Genomic DNA, 14,144 nt, shown 5'->3' with positions numbered 1-14,144 from the left:
GACGATTTCGGCGCGGAGATTTGTTGTAACCCTGTTTTGCTCTTTGAACAAGGTCTCTAATGTCGTCCTAAGAGTGAGCACCTGTTGCAGGACGGGCCCCACTCGCAGTGCGGGGTCCAGAGCATGCTCCTCCTCCACGCAGTCGCACTGCTGGCTCCTTTGTTCAGTTTGTTCCTTGGATTCAGATTGAGATCTAGTTTCTCTCTCAGGTTTTGGGATTTCTACCTTCTTGTTGTGCTTTTTTGGAACTGGAGCAGGCTTTTGGCTTTCCACATCGCCTGTTATGTCTACAGTCTGAACAGTTCCAGAGGGGTTTCCTTGCTTACTTCTGAGCGGTTTGAGTTTTGTGAATGCGTTTTCATAAAGTTCGGAAGAGCGAGGTTCCGGATTATCGGGACTTGTTTGATTTATCCTTGTAGAGCAGTGAAAATTATGATATTTGGTGGTCGCCGCAAGAAGCTGCGATGATTTGGGACCACAGGGAGTTGCGCTGAAGATTTGGGCTGATTTCCACTGGTCGTGTGTGTGTGTGGGGGGGAAGAGCTCAGATTAAAAAGGGCCCTAGAGCAGCGGGGGTTTTCTTTTCCTTGCGATTTTCAGGGGCGCTGATCACAGAAATCACAATTATTTCGATGTAGGAGCAATAGTAGGGAAGCTGAAGTCCTTCCATATAATGTCTAAGGGAAGAGTGGGGGGAGGGGATCTTGAAGGCACATTTTAGTTCACTGTACAGTTCACAGAATGTCTCAGAGTTAATAGAGCACAGTCCTACCCTATAGTAGCACGGGGGGGCACCAATTCTAGAACAGGGCGCTTTTAACGGTAGACCCAGTCACAAGACAAATCAAAATTGACTGTGGCCAGAATTCAGTGATTCCGGTTTGGTCATAAGTTGTTGGTGCAAATAGGGTAAAACCATTCCTTAATAGAGGGGGGGGGGGGCCTTTCTCTATGTTTTTTGTGCTCCCTGAAAGTTTCTGATCTACCGTAGCTGAGAACCAAAGTTCCGAAAATCGGTCAAAAGTCAGTCGAGATCGCTGGCTCGACGCGAGTTGTGACCACGTGGTGCTAACATAGCATTAATACCAAGTGAAGAGAATGAAAAAATGCTCACTCTTATTGCTAAGTACATTATCGGTGTATCTATAATTATAAATATGGACGTTTAATATTGGTTAAGGCTGCGTACACAAACTCACAGCCAAATTTAACTGAGTTTTAAGCACGTGCCAGTGACGGCAGGACAAAGGGAGATCTTCTTTGTTGTGCAAGGTGTTCCTGCGAATGTACCTAGGAAAATTTTAAATTACTGTATACAGTTTGTATTTTTTGTATGTATTTATTTGTCTTGGGCGGCACCTGGAACGTTAGTTCATCTCCGCCTCGTTAACTTATACAACTATACAAAGGTTAAATACTGTACAAAAGAAAACCTCAACAGATTGAGGTACACACAGATAATTTCAAAGTAAACAATGAAAGTAATTTTATGCATATTAACTTAAAAAAAAAAAAAAAAAAAAACAAGCTCAAAGAAAATAATTAAGGATAACAGTACCATTCAACCGACAAAACTTTGCACAAGCCCAGAAGCAGGCACAAACCTTAAAAACAGTTGAGGTTAAATCCAGTAAGTCCTGCAGTCATTAGTAGCAAAGTCACAGTCAATCACCAATAACAGAGTCACAGTCAATCACCAATAATAGAGTCACAGTCAATCACCAATAACAAAGTCACAGTCAGTTAAAGCCATCCGAGCAAAGGAGCACAGGAATTTTCATCGCCAAATTGAGTTGCAGTTGTAGGACACTTGTAGAGTTTCAAAAAAAAAAAAAAAAAAAAAAAACACAACACACACACAGAGCACAAGTCCAGAGTTGTAGATCTTGTTGAGAAAATGGGCGTCATTGCAGTGAAGGTGAGTCTTGAGCTGAATTTGAAACATTCGCATGTGTAGTCATTGCAGAAAGGATTGCGAGCCTTTTATTGAAGGTTGCCTTAGCAAAATCCTGAGGAGCGCGGTAACTCGTGGCATTTGATACAAAATTAAGTTCCAATCCTGATGAAAAGTTGGGAATTGCATTCTGCAGAATTACTCGAAATTCATTGTATGAGGGACAAGAGTACAACACGTGCTGCCAATCTTCCACACCGCCACAATGGCAGAGTTCCGTAGGAGACGAGCGAAATTTAAACAATTTCTTATTTAATGATCCGTGTCCTGATATCAAATAGGAGGTAAACAAGTCAAGGCTAAACCAGACTGTAGATTTTTTATCCGTAAGAGAGTAACTTCAGGAAAAAACTTACGCGTTACACTGCCCAGTGTTGTCATCCCACCTATCCTGCCATAAGTTGATCAACTCTTGCCAAATTCTTTGTCGTTCGGCTTTAACATTGATTTGAGTGTTAATAGAAATACCAAGGATCTGAGTGGGAATCTGACGTTTCAGGCGATAACATAAGCCTCTTAGCCGACCGGGCTAGCCGGGTGGGTAAAGTGCCTACCTAGCAACCCAAGGGTCGCGGGTTCGATTCCCGCCTCGGGCTTGGATCAAAGTACTGCAAAAAACTTTGGGAGGTGCATTATGGCCACAGAAGCCTATGCGCCAACAACTACCAAAAAAAAAAAAAAAAAAAACATAAGCCTCTAAAATTACATAGAGATCGAGTGGTAACGTCCCGGCTAAAACCTGTAAAGCAGGTGTTGAAACTGTTTGACAAATTTTCAAAATACAAAGTACCATTGTACGCTGGATTGACATCAATTTTGATTGAAATTGTACAGTCCGCACCCTATGGAACCAAACGCCAGCAGCATAGGTAACCATAGGGAGAAACACGGAGTTATAGTAGATTCTTAAACATCTTCTAGAAAGACCCCACTCAGTTCTAGAAACTCTGACAAGAGCGCCGGTGAAATTTCTGATCTTAATTCGCAGATTGGATAAATGAGGGAGAAAGTTTAACTTGCTGTCAATAGTTATTCCCAAAAGTTTAATTTCCGTTATTAGAGGTATTTGTCTGTTGTTTATTTTAACTCTTGGTGGTCGACGAACATCCAATTTAGAGCCAAGGATCATAATTTTTGTCTTGGTAGAACTAATTTTTAACTTATTTTCAGCTGTCCATTGTTGAAGATAAGATAGAACTTTCTCAGCGGATATTTCAATAGAAGACCTTGAATTTCCACCAACAAGCACTGTCAAATCATCCGCATATGCCATGATCTTCACGTTGTCAAAAGTTCGGGTAATCCAACCTTGCAGGACAAAGTTCCAGAAAAGTGGTCCCAAAATGGAGCCTTGAGGACACCCTCGAAAGATCCGACGCAAAATTTGTCTGTACTTAGATCTGGCGGTGATAAATCTGTTAGAGAAATAGCTCTTAATTAGAAGATAAAGTTGCTGGGAACATTCGGCATGACGTAAACGTTCGAGGGCACTTTCCCACCAAAGGGAATCAAAAGCACCCTCGAAGTCAATAAAGATAGCAAGAGTATACTTGAAACTGGAGTGTTCAACAGAAGAAATGAAGTCTACAAGGGCGTCCTCGCAGGACCTTCCAGGAGTGAATCCGTATTGATTAGGCGCAATTAATCCCCGTTGCAATAACAAGTTATTTAATCGCAGGGCAATTAAACGTTCTAATAGCTTTCCAAGGTTGGCCAATAAAGCTATAGGCCGATTAGACCTCGGTTCCTGGGGGGGGGGGGCTTGTCAGGTTTCGTAATCAGCTTGATAAGGGCTGTCTTCCACAGATCTGGGAAAGTGTCCAACTCGATAGCACTAAAAGGCTCAGTCTTAATTGAAGAATCGTACAGAGAATTAGCAGAACGAATATTAGTGTGAAAATCAGAGTCGGAGCTCACATTGTCCTGTAGAAAAAGATTATCTAGAATAATGTTTACAGAATCCGTCCAGTTAGTGGTCTCCAGACCATTTGTATATGATCGATCCATACACTTCTTGTGTAAATAATTTATTTCTTACAATTTTATAAAGTAGCCCCCACGGGTCTGCATTACCAGAGTTGTGCACAAATTCTGTCCACGTTTCCTTCTTCCTGGTAGCAATTGCCTTCACATAACGTTTCTTGAGATCAACGTAATTATTATAAAAGATGCGAACATCAGCCTGAGATAAATGACGATTGCGCTGATAGGTGCGTCGAGCGTGGTGGACCTGTTTCCGAAGCAAAAATAATTCTGACGACCACCAGGAACAAGTTTTGGAATTGACACGTTTTTTCCTTGATGATTTATATGATGCATTAATCAAAATTTTTTGAATTTGTGTCGCAGCTTCAGACACAGACATGGCGTCAAAATGAGAGTTAGTCAGTCAGTTTGGAGAAATCAGCATTTACAGAGTATTCAAATATGTCCCAATTAATGTTATTAATTGAGAAGCGAACGTACTCAGGCACACAGATACTCGAATTTGAGGGACGAGAAGGTATGGAGACCGAGAAAGAAATTGCCCGATGGTCACTTGTTGTCCAGTTAGGCTGTACAGTCCAATCGTTGATAGCTAGATTACAGAAGGAATTTGAAAAAGTGATATCAATATTTGATTCTCCGGAGACGCTGGAGAACGTAGTGATAACTTGTTATCAATGTCAGAGATAACAAGCAAGTATTAATTTCCATATCAGCATATTGCATTGGGAAGTCAGTCTATGAACAGTGCCCGCTGAACAATGGGGGGGGGGAAGTAGCTTGGGACGCTAAAGTCCAAAATTTTATGCTGTAGGCTTACGCTCTACATACACTACAAGCTATCATATGCAAAGTTTAAATACACTCATATTTTCGTTAATTCTCTAAAGGAAATTTATACAAAGTCACCTGGTGATCCCGTTTCTTTAGTTCTTTAAGATTAAGTCACTGGCGAATGGTAATTCAATGGTTATCTGCCACAAAATTTACTATTTATCAGGAGTACTCATAAACGTGACCGCACGGTAGAGAGTGGAGGTATCGTAATTGCGCACACCGATATAATGCACCCCGATCTAACGGTTTACACTGTACACAACGGTTTTGTTGGTGATATTTGGAGGTTGTTTTGGGCAGCCCACTCTTGTAGGGTCGCGAGGGCCTGGTTTCTCAATGCCTCCAGCTGTGTTCTGGAGTCCGCGGCCAGCAATAAGACAAGATCCAAGATCCTCCACCATGACCACGTTCCAGAGCAGTGAGTCCAGTGCAGAGCCCTGCGGACAGCCTCTATGTACCTAGCACGTTGTTTGACAGCTCGGACTGTGATTTTTCTATTTGAGAGATATTGCCTTACACAGTTGTGCAGGTTTGCCTTTCTGAGCCTGCCTAGGATGCTCGGCCACCATAAGGTGTCGAACACCCCAGCAAAGTATTTTTGGTTGCAGGTGTTTGCAATAGTGATGTTGTTCAGGGCGTCAGTAGTGGTTGCCTCGTCTGAAGCCGAATTGATTGTTTGAAGCGAGATTTACATCGTATAGTTTATCTCAATTGTTTGTCGCAGAAGGTATTCCATTGTCTTGCTTAAGACAGATAATAGGTCTATAGGATGGAAGGAATCAGGTAGGTCCTGTTTCTTCGTCGGATTTTCTAGGATTAGGCGTACGCTGGCTGTTCTCCAATCAGTTGGGAACCGTCCCAGGCGGAGGCAGTGGTTGATTAGATTCAGGAGTAGTTCCAGGGCATATTCGATTGTATTTTTTATGATTTCCGGCTCCAAAAGGTCCAGGCCTGGTGTGTTCTTGTTTCTTATTTATTTATTATTATTGATTATGAATACATATTTTAAAATCAAAGGCTGTACGCATGGTCTTTGAACATTGAGAATTAGTGCATATGGGCCTAGACCCTGGAGGCACGTATGGGATGAAGTTGTTAATGTATGTATGTCTCCTTGTTTCTAATTTTCTGGGCTGCATGGTTGAGGTCTAGTTGTGTGAAAGGTTCTTCAATCCGATCCAACTGGTATTGTTCGTTGTCCTCACAGAGCTGGATCTGTTCATGCATGGAAGGCAGTTGCGAGTGTTTGAAGACAGTATTTATTATGTTGTTTATGGACTCTTGCCATGTTGTCGTTGGTTGTGCGGATGACCTCACCCCAGGGGAGTTTGTTTGTAGTGATCTAGTAGACCACCCTCTAGGGTTCATCGTTTCCCAAGGTGGTGAAAGGGTGCTCCCATGAATTTTTCTTCCTCTCCCTGATTGTTGAGGTGTATTGATTCCTTGTTTCTCTGTAGGACTGTTTCAAGGCTTCAATCTCAGCCACCGGCCAGGATCTGCGTGCGCGCTGGAAGGCACCGTGTTTTGCATTCATTTCTCTTTTCAGGAGGTTTTGCAGCTCTTGGTTCCACCACGGGACATCACTTGGTATCGGTTTCTTTCGCGGGGTGGCAACATTTGCAGCATTTGTGATGATCTTTGTTATGGCTCATTGATGGAGGTCTGGGCAACCAGCCTGTGGATCCTGGGCTTGGAGTGCTTGGGCGCCAGTGATTAGGTTTTCTTGGAAGAGGGGCTTTTGCCAAAGAGTATCTTTCCATTTGTTGTCTGGGAATGATTGTGCGATCTAGGGATCTTAGCATTTGGAACGTTATTGCACGGTGGTCTGATGTTGACCAGTTGTCTTGTACAGTCCAATTGGAGATGTGTTGCTAGTGATCTGGTTGTGAAGGTGACAGCGATGGTCGCCTCCCAAAGGGTTCTGGAGAAGGTAGGTAGGTTATTTGCTTGGTTTAGAATTTTATGGACTGTTTGCAAGATATTCCTCCAGGTATTGCCCGTTCATTGAGCCGCTACGCCCTTGATTTCACTGAACTAGCTGGGTGAACGGCGGTTCACGTCAGCACTGATGAGTATTCCAGCGTTGGGCAGCTCGGTGGATAGGGTTTGTAGGTAGGCTATGGTCGGATGAATGTCGTCTCCAGGTCTGGAGTGTATAGAAACAGCGTAGAATTCGCCGACAGGGCTGATGTGTGCACAAGCCGCCCAGGAGAGGCAGAGATGGGATATTCTGGTAACTGTGAAGTCTGGGTTACGTACCAGGATTGCAACCTTGGTGTGTCATCCTGGCATTGCACAATTTTATAGGTGTTTGGGTATCCTCTCACTTCCTTGGCACGAGTGTAGGTTTCTTGTAGCAGAAGGATATCTATATTTTCTTCGTCCGCTTTGAGGCGTAGTTGGCTTGCAACTGCAATTGCCCTTTTTGCGTTGTTTTTGTAGGAAGTTAACTCTTGTTATTATATTGTTTACGGTAAGTATCCATAATTGATTCTGGACTGGTGGAAGCTTTGTTTTTAAGTAGACTGGGCATTTATTATCTCTGGTGGAGTGTGACTGTTGCAAGTTATGCTCTTTACAGTTTATGCAGATTGCCTCTTCTGATTTGTTTGGGCATGTATTAAATTCATGGCCCTTTTGTGCGCAGTGGCCACAAGTTGGTATTTTTTGTGCACAGGTGTGGCCGAAACGGCAACACTGTAAACATTTGGGCACAGCCACGTATTCCTTGAAGCGGTGGCTGTCCCAGTTTATAAAGACTGTGTTCTCTCGTTGTTATGGCTTGCCAGGCTTTTGGGGCCAGTTCTACCACCCAGTTGGTTGCCGGTACCTGTTCGGGATTTGATCAGGTGTTTTGGTTTTATGAGAGTCGCTGGGTAATCATTCGGGAATGTCATCTGTAGGTTTCTTTGGTAGAGTTCGTCTCTAAATGTGGAATTATCCAGATCTTTGCCAACATCAATTATTATAATTGATGGGCCTTTTTTCCTTTGGGGTCTCCACAACTAGCCCCATGGTTGGAATTTTGGCATTTTTTTAGGATTTTTGTGGCGTCATTCTCTGTTTCTGTCTCGCTGATAAGCCTTGTGTTTCTAGTTTTTCTTATTGACTTTATTTTTCTGATTTTCAGGTCGCCTGTAAGGTTTATTATCACTGTGTCCTTTATCTGTTCACTTGTTTGTGTGGCCTTTTGTGGATGCTGGCTTTAGCAGGGCCAGGTGGGGGTTTGGGAGGAGAGGCCTCTTTTTCGTCATTGTTGTGGTTTTGAGGTGGTGTGGGATTTTGTTTGTTTGGATTCCTTAGCGTTTCAGTGTATGGACACGGTGTGGCATTTTTTTCGCCCCTACATTCCATGTATGCCTCTAGTGTTCCTTTGTTTTTTTTCCGATTTGGAGTGAACGGAAAGCAGTATGGTTTCCATTTTGGTCCATAAGCCAACAAGGTCCCCACGGAAGGCTGCGGTGATCCTATTGGAGGTTTCCTTGAGTTTGCTCTCAATTTGGAGACGAAGCTTCATGACTTGTTCTTGAACTGTTCCTTCAGGGAGGGTTGGGTCAATAGCCGGTGTCACTGTTTGTTGTTTTCCTTGCCATTTTCTGGCTGAGTATCTTGGTTGTCTTCAGGCTCCTTAGCCTAACTTTGCGATCTAGTTTACCTTTTCCAATTTGGGGACTACGTTTTTTTTTTTTTTTTTTTTTTTTATTCTTTTTCTTTGAGGCCGATGGCGGTCTAGTGTTTTCAGTTTCATCCACTATCTCTATTGTCGACTGGCAGTCAGAAATTGTGCCGGTGTATTGGGCACATAGTCGTTCTTGTGTTTCCACATTGGATTTCCTTTAGAATTTTCCATGTCTGGTTAGTTGTCCAATTTTCGGTTAAACGGCATGGTTCCGGATAATCAGGAAGTGGAGTATGCCAATTTGAAGACGAATGATGGTAACCACAAGTTCCTGTGTGGATTTAGTGCAGAATAGTCCCGAAAAGTTTCGGGCTAACTTTCTCAGAAACACTAGGGAGGGAGGGAGGGAGGGAGAAACACCCAGATGCAAAAGCCCCTAGAGCAGCGGGGAAACTTTCTTTTGGGGGTTTTAGGGGTCGAGAAAAACAGTGGTGATATTATTTTGGTGATCAGATGCACGGGAGCAGAGTTGGTCCTTCTCCATGGAAAGTCTATGGCGGGGGGGGGGGGGCGGAGAATTCTTGAAATACATATTTCTTGAGCGAATTCGGCAGTAAAGCGTTTAGGGCTGAAGCCTCAAGCTATGGAAAAGTCTAGACTATGTATAAGTATAGTGCAAAAGCATCAATAATACATAGCCAAATCTGAATTAACAGAATGTTAGCAAAACGGCATCGTTTTGAGTTATATCTCATATTGTGAATACCTTCACAACGAGTTGCCATGATATTGCACTACTTCGAATAAGTAACGCTTCACCTGAGGAGAAGGCTAATGTTACTTATTCTCAGATGGATACCACCACCCAGACGGCACCGTTTCTGGGCTATTTGGCCCTTCTTCGGTGGATGGGTAGGTACCCAAGTGATGCAGTGATATAACTTAAAACAATGCCGTTTTGCTAACATTCTGTCAATTCAAATTTAGCTATGTATTATTGATGCTTTTGCACTATACTTATACATAGTCTAGACTTTTCCATAGCTTGAGGCTTCAGCCCTAAACGCTTTTAGTCTAAACACATCATACACCATCAGGCATCTCTCATATTGTGGAGTTATACTTTATAACTGTTTTGCCATCATTGCATCACTCGGGTACTTACCCACCCACCGAAGAAGGGCCAGATAGCCCTGAAACGGCACCAGGGGGAAGCCTGATGATGTCCGGAGTTTCCAAGAATAGGTAAAATCCTTCTCCACAGGGGAAGCGTTGCCTATTCGAGGAGTTTTTGAGTGGTGTGAATTGAAGTTACTGCCCCTTTCATTCTTCTACACCGTTTCTTTTCCTCTTCCACTCCTACTATTACTTTCCCTCTACTTTTTTGCTTTTCTAAGTCTAATAGGGACAAGTGGATAGTCGAGTTATTATCCCACACATATACAAAATAGCCCCGAAACGGTGCCGTCTGGGTGGTGGTATCCATCTGAGAACAAGTAACATTAATCTTCTCCTCAGTTGAAGCGTTACTTATTCGAAGTAGTACAATATCATGGCAATTCGTTGTGGGTATTCACAATATAAGATATAACGCTAAAATTCTGTTAATTCAGATTTGGCTATGTATTATATTGATGCTTTTGCGCTATACTTATACATAGCGAATTCGGCAGTTAATGGCACAATTTGATGGGGAACTCTTCCAGCTCAGTTTTCACTAGTTGGGGGCAACTCCCCAGTCAAGGTGTCAGGTGGAAACGCGGCCTCCGCGTTATATCGGCAGCCTCTCTATAGCCCCGTTGTCAGCCACATGGTGATCATGCGGTCTGGCAACAAAGGATACATATAATAACGCTTCAATCCGACTTCCCAGAAAAAAGGCAAAAGTTTCTCACCAGCGAGATCTTCATTTCTCTATCTTCTTATGTGAATACTTTTCGTGGGTTAGATAGCACTTACAATACATATTTACGGCCAGAAATCACGGAGCTGAAAAATACGCGACCAGACAAAGGGATGTTTAGGTATAGGTATGTTCAGGGTCAGACGGCTCTGGGGATTTCTCCCATCTCCACGTATGTTCTATGTATCGAGTGATAGTACCCTGTCTCTTCCAGAGGTTTAAAAATAATGTATGGGTCATGTGGTATGTAGTTTGCTGTGCCCATTGCTCATCGGGCCTGTTGGCCGTCGAGCCCCTAATGGGACACGGCGTTACCTCATACCTAGCGACGGGGCCGCCAGCCGGGTGTATCAAGAGACTAATTATACTCTTGCAGGTCCTGCCACTTACTTTCCTGGGATTTCGGTGGCTAGAGTGCGTAGCACACGTTTCTTGATTTGACTGGGGTTCGAGCGCGTGACCACCAAATACGGAGGATGCGGAAAGGTCAGGGAATGACCACTGCATATCCCCGGAGCAATATAGCCTTAGTTGCTAATGCTCCTAAAAACCAAATAACAACAACAACATTTCAGTGGCTAGGACCTAAAATAAAGGTTGGAGCGATCGCGGTTGATTTCGGTAAAACTACATTTAGAAAGGTCTGCATGGGGTTTTATGCTGAAAGAACTATTTCTAGAGAGCCTAAAAGGTTGGGCAAAATTTGATGTGATTTTTTTAGGTAGGTGGTAGACGTCAGAGTGCCCGGCGCATGGATGACTGGACTCAGGATATACCAGCAGAACATCTCCCATAGCATGACACCACCGCTACCGGCTCATTTTCTTCCCACGGTGCATCCAGGTACCATCAGTTCCTCAGGTAAACGACGCACACGTACCCGGCCGTCCACATGGTGCAACAGAAAACGTGATTCATCGGACCAGACGACCTTCTTCCAATCACCCAAGGCCCAGTTTCATGTTCCCGTGCCCATTGTAGGTGCTGTCGCCAGTGAACAGTGGTTAGTTTGGGCACTCGGAGCGGCCTGCGGCGACGTAGCCCCATTTTCAGCAGGTTTCGATGTACTGTGTGTTGTGACACATTACTTCCATCACCACCATTCTAATTACCGGCGAGTTGCGCCACAGTCGCCCTTCTGTTGCCACATACCATCCGGGACAGCCTTCGCTTACCTCGAGCATCGATGAGCCGTGGTGATCCAACACCTCGCCAGTGGTTCGTGGGTTTCCCTCCTCGGACCACTTCCGGTAGGTACTAACCACTGCTAACCGTGAGCATCCCACCAGCCCTGCTGTTTTGGATATGCTCCGATCCAATCGTCTATCCATTACAATTTGGCCTTTGTCAAACTCGCTTAAGTCCGCTGCCTTTCCCATCTAAAGAACAAGAGTAACACTGATTAACGGTGCTCAGTATCAGGTGTTTTTTATACCGTCCCGACCCGCGCACGCGCCGTGGTTCACTTGTAGTTGCTTCGATTTGCATAACGACTCTCTGGTCATAATGTTTTGGCTCATCGGTGTATACTGCAATTACAGCATGGATTTGTTACGGGACGATCTTGTCTGACCAATCTTACTGGATACTATGCTGCACTAAGGAACTGGAAGGAAAAAAATAATTTTGATATCATATACTTGGACTTCAGAAAATCTGTTGATAAATTTTGCACATAAAAGACTGCTGTACAAATAGGAACAATGTGACATTAAGGGCAAGTTACTGCTCTGGATAAAGGGATGGGAGAAGATAGAGGGGTAGTTGTTAATGGACCAACTCTTCATGGACTAATTTATTACTGTAGTCCCCCAGGGTTCAGTTCTGGCCCCCTTTGTTGTTTTCTGTATTTATTAGTGATGTTGATGAAAATATATCACGTTTAATGTCTAAGTTTGCAGACGGTTGGCAGGGTATTTGTTAATGACGGTAATCAGGGTAAGTTACTGAAACTAGGTCTGCAAAAAAAGTAGATAGATGGTCTGAGAAATGACAGTTGAAGCTTAACATCGACGAATGCAAGGTACTGCAAATGGGTATCAGTAATTCCAGATTAATGTATCAAATGTGTGGTACTAAACTCAGGGTAGTGGAATATAAAAAAGACCTGGGGGCTCTCTTAACGCCATGCTTTCATCAGATTTGTAGTGTTTTCGCCCGAGATCGGTGGTGACCAACCTGGTAGTTTGTTTCTATTGAACTCGATGGTGGAAACTGGGTTTATGTCACTTACATCGACCTTTCTAGGGACTTAGATTCTCTGTTACCATACACGGTTAAGGTACAAATTGCAACAGTACGGCATTTAAGTGTCAAGGTTGCCAGAAGTTGGTTGGGGCCGTCTAAATACAATAAAAAAAATTCTAATAATAAAGTACGGTATTTACGTATCCTTTAATATACTGGATATCTATGTCACTTGGAGGAGAAGTGAACAGATCAAGTTTGCAGGCTGTTATTTAAAATATTTCCCATACCTAACAGCAATTGCTCAAGGGTACACGCTTGGGCCCATCTTATTTAATTTATATGCTTAATGAACTTACTAAAATTAATATTTCGCAGGGTGTTAGGCTTAGTTTACTCAGATGACAGATATTTATCTCTGGTCATGATATGGATCAATGATACCTTCTTCAAAATTCCCTACAGATTCTTAGTATTTGGTATTATTAGTATTTTGAGAACTTTCGTTGAGCCCAGAAAAAACTGTCTTTCACTTCAGTTATACTATGAATCAAATTCCATTAAGAGAAGGTGTCAACCGTTTAATAAAACTTAACTTTCTGATTGTTTGTAATGTAATATTATTTACATTATAAATGCTTACATCTCTGTAAGCTTACATAACTGTACTCTTACTAATTCACTATTTACCCAGTAATCCTTCCAACACTAGAATTGGAAAGCCGGTTCGAAATACAAAATTCAACCTATTTAAAAAAAAATAAAAAGAGTACAGTACAAACTAACTAGAGTAATGAAGTAGATGTTAAGACAGGATAGAATTTATACTGTACTTACAATAACAGTTGCTATTATTAAAAGCTATAATTTTCTGTTTATACTCCGGCACGACATCCAAGTCGGTAGAGTTTACAATAAATCATCAATACAAATATTTATCGTATTGAGTAGTCACGGGTTTGAACCCCCGGTCTACTCAAGGAACGCGTGCTGTGCACTCTCGCTCCTGACCACTGGGCTACGTCCCTTGTTTTTATCTAAACAAAGTATCAGCTTAAACCATTGGCCCTGTGAAGGAATATATACAAGGCTTAAAATTTTATATTTAAAATAATCAGTAGCAAATGTTTAAATAATTCACTTATACCATATTTGAAGCTTAAACTACTTGTGCACTACACCAGCCTCCCCACCCCCAAACACACTAACCTAAAATTCAGAACTGGTTATGGGAGACCATTTCCAATGAATTACCTTCTAGATTTAATCAGTCAGCATAATTTGTACCGTTTCGCTAGATTTGCACACTTTTTAAAATAATTGAAAGAGCTTAATTCGGGTCATCACTAAGATTATGTGAGTAGGGCTTGATTTATTTTATAAGAACGGTATCAGACGATGTAACACATTGTAATTGGGTGTACGCACCTAAATTTCGAAAAGACGATACACTTAGGCCTTTTAGCCTTAGTTATCTTGCCTCTAATCTGTACAATCCAATTATTCCCATGTGGAAATGGCTTGAGTTCAAATCCAGGTTCAACGGGTGGACTCTTTGACTTTTTTAACAGCTTGTCGAGTTAGTCCTTCTCGGGAAACGGGGCACAGTTATTTTGTACACTTTTTTTTTTTTTTTTTTTTTTGTTATATTAGGTGGT

Source organism: Mastigoproctus giganteus, chromosome 5, assembly GCF_048544385.1.
Source record: "Mastigoproctus giganteus isolate SK-2022 chromosome 5, ASM4854438v1, whole genome shotgun sequence".
Taxonomy (NCBI): Eukaryota; Metazoa; Arthropoda; class Arachnida; order Uropygi; family Thelyphonidae; genus Mastigoproctus; species Mastigoproctus giganteus.
The sequence above is the reverse complement of the archived record's forward strand: the minus strand, read 5'-3'. Positions refer to the sequence as shown.